Genomic DNA, 6,620 nt, shown 5'->3' on the forward strand with positions numbered 1-6,620 from the left:
CCCAGCCAGGCAGTATGTAGTGTCTCAGGTTGCAAAGGGGTCTTCAGGAACCACCCGTAACATAACTTAGTTGGGGCTAGGATCCCTACCAGGCACTCTTATTTATATATCTCCCTTGATGGGGAGCTTGCCCCATCTCGGGGTCATTTTCACTGTGGGGGCCCTGGCCATGCAAGTGCTTGTAGTGTGCCGAGCTGATACCTGCCTCCCTGCAGCTTCCTCAGGGCGCTGGTGCTCAGGGCCTGGCAGGGTTGCACCTTCTTCCCTTTCTCCCTGCAGCCCTTCCAGGAGCTGAGTGAGCGTCTGGGCCTTTCTGGTCTTCAGCGAGGGCTCCTGTCTCTCTCCTCTTTGTCCCAGCCCCCAACCCTGACAGTCAAGGCCTTTAGTCCTTGAGCCCATCCCATTCACCCTTCGAGGCTCCTGGCCCACAAGCCCCCTCCCTGGGCCGGGGTCCCACCAGCCAGTTACCTCATTACTGAATGGATCCTCCCCTGTCTGTGTGTCTTCCCATGAGGTTACAGGCCCCTGTCAAGTGTGGCTCCCGGCGCAGGGCCTCCCTGCCCTCCACTCGGCTGCAGTCTGCTCAGCGCCCTTAGCACAGGCTGGGGCTAATGCCATCTGCGTTCCTTTCCTGGGGCAGCCATGACAAATTACTGCAAACTTGGCAGCTTACAAAACCAGAAATTAATTCTCTCGCAGTTCTGGAGGCCAGAGCCCGGAATCAAGGTGTTGGCAGGGCTGGTTCCCTCCAGAGGCTCTCTGGAGAATCCATCCCAGGCCTCTGTCCTAGTTTCCGGGGGCTGCCAGCAACTCTTGGTGTTCCTAGGCTGAGGATTTCATGACTCCAGCCCCTGCCTCCGTCTCCACGTGGCCTTCTTCTCTCTCTGTGCCTTCGTGACTGAGATGTCCCTGTTTTCTTTCTTATAAGGACACCACCCATCGCATGTAGGGCCCACTGTAAATCTAGAGTGATTACATCTTGAGATCTTTTACTTAATTACATGTGCAAAGACCTTGTTTCCAAAAAAGATGACATTTGCAAGTGCTAGGTGTTAGGACCCCGATGTATCTTTTTGGAGGATCACAAGTCAACTCGCTGCAACCATCCCATCAGCCTAGATGTGTGTAGGTGTGTCCGGGATCAGGGAGGGTGTCCCCTTCACCTCCACATCCCATGGAAAGTGCTCACTGGAAGGAGGGAAGATCTTGTTAATGGATTTGATGATTGGGAATCCAAGCAGTGCGCCCAGAGCAGATGCCCGGGGGAGCGGAGCTGAGTATGGGGGTGGGGAACAGGTGAGGGCCCACAGATCCAAGGGCTGGCTTCCCTGAAGCGCCCAGCACCAGCTTCTCTGGAGAGGGTTGGAGCAGCAGCTCCTGCCGGGCTGCCCTCTGCCAGGCACTGAGGCCATCCTGTGAGCCAGGCAGGGGACCCAGCAACGGGGAGCTGGTGGAAGCTTGGGGCCTTGTGGGTGAGACCCAGACTGGACAATAAGGGGCTGAGGGATCATAGTGGGGGTAGGACTAGGGGTGGGGGTGGGGGTAGCAGGCAGGCCCCAAGGCCATATTGACTCACATGGAGACAGCATCGAGGTGTGGCATGGGGGCCTGAGAACCCAGAGGGGCCTAGGTGCCCTGGCTGGCTGTCCGTGGCCCACAAACCTGGCCAGGTTCCCTGTCCTGCCCTCTAGGGCAGCAGGGATCCTCATGGTCTCCTCACTGCCACTCTTGATGTTCCCTGGAGGCTGGGGCAGCCAGACTGCTTTGGGTGTGTGCAGGGAGGCTGGAATGGGCACGTAAAAAAATTAAAAAATAACAATAATGTCACCGTAAAATATTCCTGCGTCATGTAGCTCCTGCCACAAACTACTTAAAAGACAACTGCTTTCTTCATCTAGTGCTCAAACTTTCTAGATGTGAGTCCACCGAGCTGGTGTACACCTTGAGTAAACTGTCCTACACCCCATTCGGTCTATCCGGCCCCTTACTTTCCCGCAGCAATGGGAGATCCCTGCCTTGCATCCAGAGCTGTGGCTCCTTCTTAAGCTTCCGCCAACCAAGGGGATCCCGGTAACAGGTGGAGAGGCAGCGCAGGTGTCTTTTGGAAATAGAGACCAGTAGTCCCTGGGGAGGGGGTCACAACAGGAGGGCAGGGCAGCCAAGGCCAGCGCGGGAAAGCAAGTCCCTGCCACCCCTGCTGGCCTCAGCCTGGCCCCATGAGTGCTGGCCTCCAATGCAGGCCCAGCTCCTCAGCATCCTCTCTGCACCCCATGGGCTGCTGCTCTCCAAGGACCTGTGTTATGGACAGCTGCTTCCAGGGGCCACATCCTTACCCTGGCATGTAGGCAGGGGGGCCATCAGGCAGGTTGTGGCATGATGGGAGTCCCATCTGGGAACAAAGAGAAGGGAAAGGGAAGCGCTTTCTCTCCAAGGAGTGAGCCACCTCACCCGGCCACAACAAAAAATTTTAAAGGCTGGGCGCAGCGGCTGACGCCTGTAATTCCAGCACTTTGGGAGGCTGAGGCAGGCAGATCACCTGAGGTCAGGAGTTCAAGACCAGCCTGGCCAACATGGTGGAACCCCGACTCTACTAAAAATACAAAAATTAGCTGGGTGTGGTGGCAGGCGCCTGTAATTCCAGCTACTTGGGAGGCTGAGGCAGGAGAATCACTTGAACCCAGGAGGTGGAGGTTGCAGTGAACCGATATTGCACCATTGCACTCCAGCCTGGGGGACAAGAGTGAGGCTACATTTCAAAAATAATTTAAAAGGCCGGGCGCGGTGGCTCACGCATGTAATCCTAGTGCTTTGGGAGGCCGAGGCAGGTGGATCACTTAAGGTCAGGAGTTCGAGACCAGCCTGGTCAACATGGTGAAACCCCATCTCTACTAAAAAATACAAAAATTAGCCAGGTGTGGTGGCACGTGCCTGTAATCCCAACTACTCGGGAGACTGAGGCAGGAGAATCTCTTAAATTTGGGAGGCAGAGGTTTCAGTGAGCTGAGATCCTGCCACTGCATTCCAGCCTGGGGGACAAGAGCGAAACTCTGTCTCAAAAAAAGAAAAAAAAATTTTTTTTTTCAATAGTTGGGCTGGATACTCTGGGTACACTGCCTGTGGGGTAGCCCTGCTCCACAAGGAGCAATACCAAAAAGAAAAAGATAAAAGAAAAATAGCTGGTCATGGTGACATGTGCCTGTAGTCCCAGCTATTTAGGAGGCTGAGGTGGAAGAATGGCTTGAGCCCTGTAATTCAAGTCTGCAGTGAGCCATGGTCTTGCCACCACATTTCAGCCTGGGTGACAAAGCAAGATTCTGTCTCTTAAAAAAGAAAAAGAAAAAAGAAGTGAAAGAGTTGGGCCTGTGGGATGCACAGGGCAGACACGTGGCTGGTGCCTCATGAGCTGAGCCAGGGCCTGGAAAGTGAAGAACTGAGGCCGAGTGCAGTGGCTCAACGCCTACAGTTCTAACTGTATTCATCCATTTTCATGCTGCTCATAAACACGTACCCAAGATGGGGCAATTTATAAAGAAAGAGAGGTTTAAAGGACTCACAGTTCCATGTGGCTGGGGAGGCCTCACGATCATGGCAGAAGGCAAAAAGCACGTCTTACATGGTGGCAGACGAGAGAAAATGAGAGCCAAGGGAAAGGGGTTTCCCCTTATAAAACCATCAGGTCGCCGGGCACAGTGACTCATGCCTGTAATCCCAGGACTTTGGGAGGCTGAGGTGGGCGGATCACCTCAGGAAGCTCAAGACCAGCCTGATCAACATGGAGAAACCCCGTCTCTACTAAAAATACAAAATTAGCTGGGCATGGTGGCACATGCCTGTAATCTCAGCTACTCGGGAGGTTCAGGCAGGAGAATCGCTTGAACCCAGGAGATGGAGGTTGCAGTGAGCCAAGATCGTGCCTTTGCTCTCCAGCCTGGGTAACAAGAGCGAAACTCCATCTCAAAAAATCACAAAACCCATCAGATCTCATGAGATTTACTACCACGAGAACAGTATGGGGGAAACCGGCCCCCACGATTTAATTATTTCCCACTGGGTCCCTCCTACAACACGTGGGAATTATGGGAACTACAATCCAAGATGAGATTTGGGTAGGGACACAGCCAAACTGTATCACCAGCACTCTGGGAGGCCGAGGAGGGGGGGATCACTTAAGCCCAGGAGTTCATGACCAACCTGGGCAATGTGTCGAAATCCCATCTCTACAAAAATACAAAAAATTAGCCATGTGTGGTGGTGCGAGCCGGTAATCCCAGCTACTCAGAAGGCTGAGGTGGGAGGATCACCTGAGTCTGGGTGGTCAAGGCTGCAGTAAGCCATCTTTGTGCCACTGCACTCCAGCCTGGGTGACAGAGTGAGACCCTGTCTCAAAAAAAAAAAAGTAGAGAGCCACTGGCTGCAGCGCTGGTCTTAGGGCCCAGCTGTGTGGCCTTGGGAGCCTTTTCTTTCTAGTCCCTTCACCTGTAAGTGTCACTGACTCCACGCACAGCATCTCTATGGTGCTCAGATGGAGCATCCTTTGGGCCAGACCTCAGGGTGGGGCCTCCCCTGAGGTGCCCTGCTCTTCAGGAACCGGTCCCAAGTGTCCCAAAGGCCAAGGAAGAATGAGTAGGGGCTTCGCTCAGAGGAGGTGACCTCTGTAGGGTGTGATGCACAGAAGTTGGAGGAAGCCATTGGTGAGAGCAGGGAAAACACTCCAAGCAGAGGGACCAGCAAGGGAGAGTCCCTGAGGCGGAAAATGGCTTGGCAGGCATCGGGAAGGCCAGAAGGCCCAGGAGGCAGGAGCTCAGCAGGTGACAGGGATGGTGGCTTGAAAGTTCAGAGAGGCCAGCAGGGCCTGTAGGCCCCAGAAAGGAGTTTGGCTTCCATTTCCAGCGCAGTATGCAGCCACATGAGATGTTTTTGCTTTTGTAAATTGTACTGAAGCAAATCACACATGCACAAAGGTGTACAAATCATAAGTGTACAATGCCATGAATTTTCACAAAGTGAACACACCCAGGAGATGGGCACTGAGATCAAAACCAGAGTGTGACCAGCACCCCAGCATCCTCCCGTAGGCCCCTCTAGTCACCACCCCCATGGGGAGCAGAGTCCCATGCACGGAGTAGTTTTCCTTGTCTTTGAACCTCTTATAAATGGAACCATCAGCAGTGTTCTCTGTGTCCAGCTTCTTTAGCTCAGCAGTACATTTGTGAGATTCACCCACCTTTTTTTTTTTAGACGGAGACTCTGTCGCCCAGGCTGGAGTGCAGTGGCGTGATCTCGGCTCACTGCAATCTCCACCTCCTGGTTTCAAGCGATTCTCCTGCCTCAGCCTCCTGAGTAGCTGGGATTACAGGCACCCACCACCACGCCCAGCTACTTTTGTATTTTTCAGTAGAGACAACATTTCACCACGTTGCCCAGGCTGGTCTCGAACTGAGCTCAGGCAATACACCCACCTTGGCCTCCCAAAGTACTAGAATTACAGGCGTGAGCCACTGCACTTGGTGGATTCATTCACCTTTCATCAGTGGTTGTAGTTTTGCTTCTCTTCTTAATGGCACAGTCTTCCATTGTGTCACTATACCACAATGCATCTATGCATTCGATTCATAAGGGGCATTTGTGGTCTCCTGTTTGGGGCTACTGTGAACATTCTAGCCTTGTCTTTTGGTGTACCCGTGTACACTTTTCTGATCACTGAAGGGTGTTCAACATGAAATTGACAAGATCTCATTTCAAGCTCACTCCTGCCCCTGCATCAGCTCCCCAGGGTGACACCACAACTGGACCAGCCTCAAGTTTGCTTTTTTGTTTTTTGAGATGGAGTCTCGCTCTGTTGCCCAGGCCAATCTCGGCTCACCGCAGCCTCTGCCTCCCAGGTTCAAGCAATTATCTTCCCTCAGCCTCCAGAGTAGCTGGGACTACAGGTATTTTTAGTGGAGACAGGGTTTCACCATGTTGGCCAGGCTGGTCTCGAACTCCTGGCCTCAAGTGACCTGCCTACCTCAGCCTCCCAAAGTGCTGGGATTACAGGCTTGAGCCACTGTGCTGGCCTCAACTTTATCTTTTGTTTCTTGGGTAGAATCCCCTATTAGAGTCTGGCCCCTTTTATGCCCTGATGATGTGTCTGACTCCCAACTCCCTTCCAAACCAGGAACTCGGCCATTCATTCCCCAGGCCTGGGTGTCCTGCGAAGAAAATGGACTCAAATGGACTCAGTCGTACCAAAGCTGCAGCTGGCTGTGAAGGTTGAGTTAAATGGGAAATGGCAGTGAAAGCTCAGAGCCCATTACCCAGGCCCTCCCGCCCCATAAAATGCCCTTTCTATTTGTTCTGTTCCAGGTCCAGGAAATGAAATGAAGACAAAAGCGCCCCCTGTGGGTGAGGGTAGGATGCAGCTCTCTTTCTTTTTTTCTTTTCTTTTCTTTTCTTTTTTTTTTTTTTTGAGATGGAGTCTGGCTCTGTCGCCCATGCTGGAGTGCAATGGCGCGATCTTGGCTTACTGCAAGCTCTGCCTCTCGGGTTCGCGCCATTCTCCTGCCTCAGCCTCCCGAGTAGCTGGGACTACAGGTGCCTGCCACCATGCCTGGCTAATTTTTTTGTATTTTTAGTAGAGA

This window comes from Mandrillus leucophaeus, unplaced genomic scaffold (assembly GCF_000951045.1).
Source record: "Mandrillus leucophaeus isolate KB7577 unplaced genomic scaffold, Mleu.le_1.0 Scaffold30, whole genome shotgun sequence".
Taxonomy (NCBI): domain Eukaryota; kingdom Metazoa; phylum Chordata; class Mammalia; order Primates; family Cercopithecidae; genus Mandrillus; species Mandrillus leucophaeus.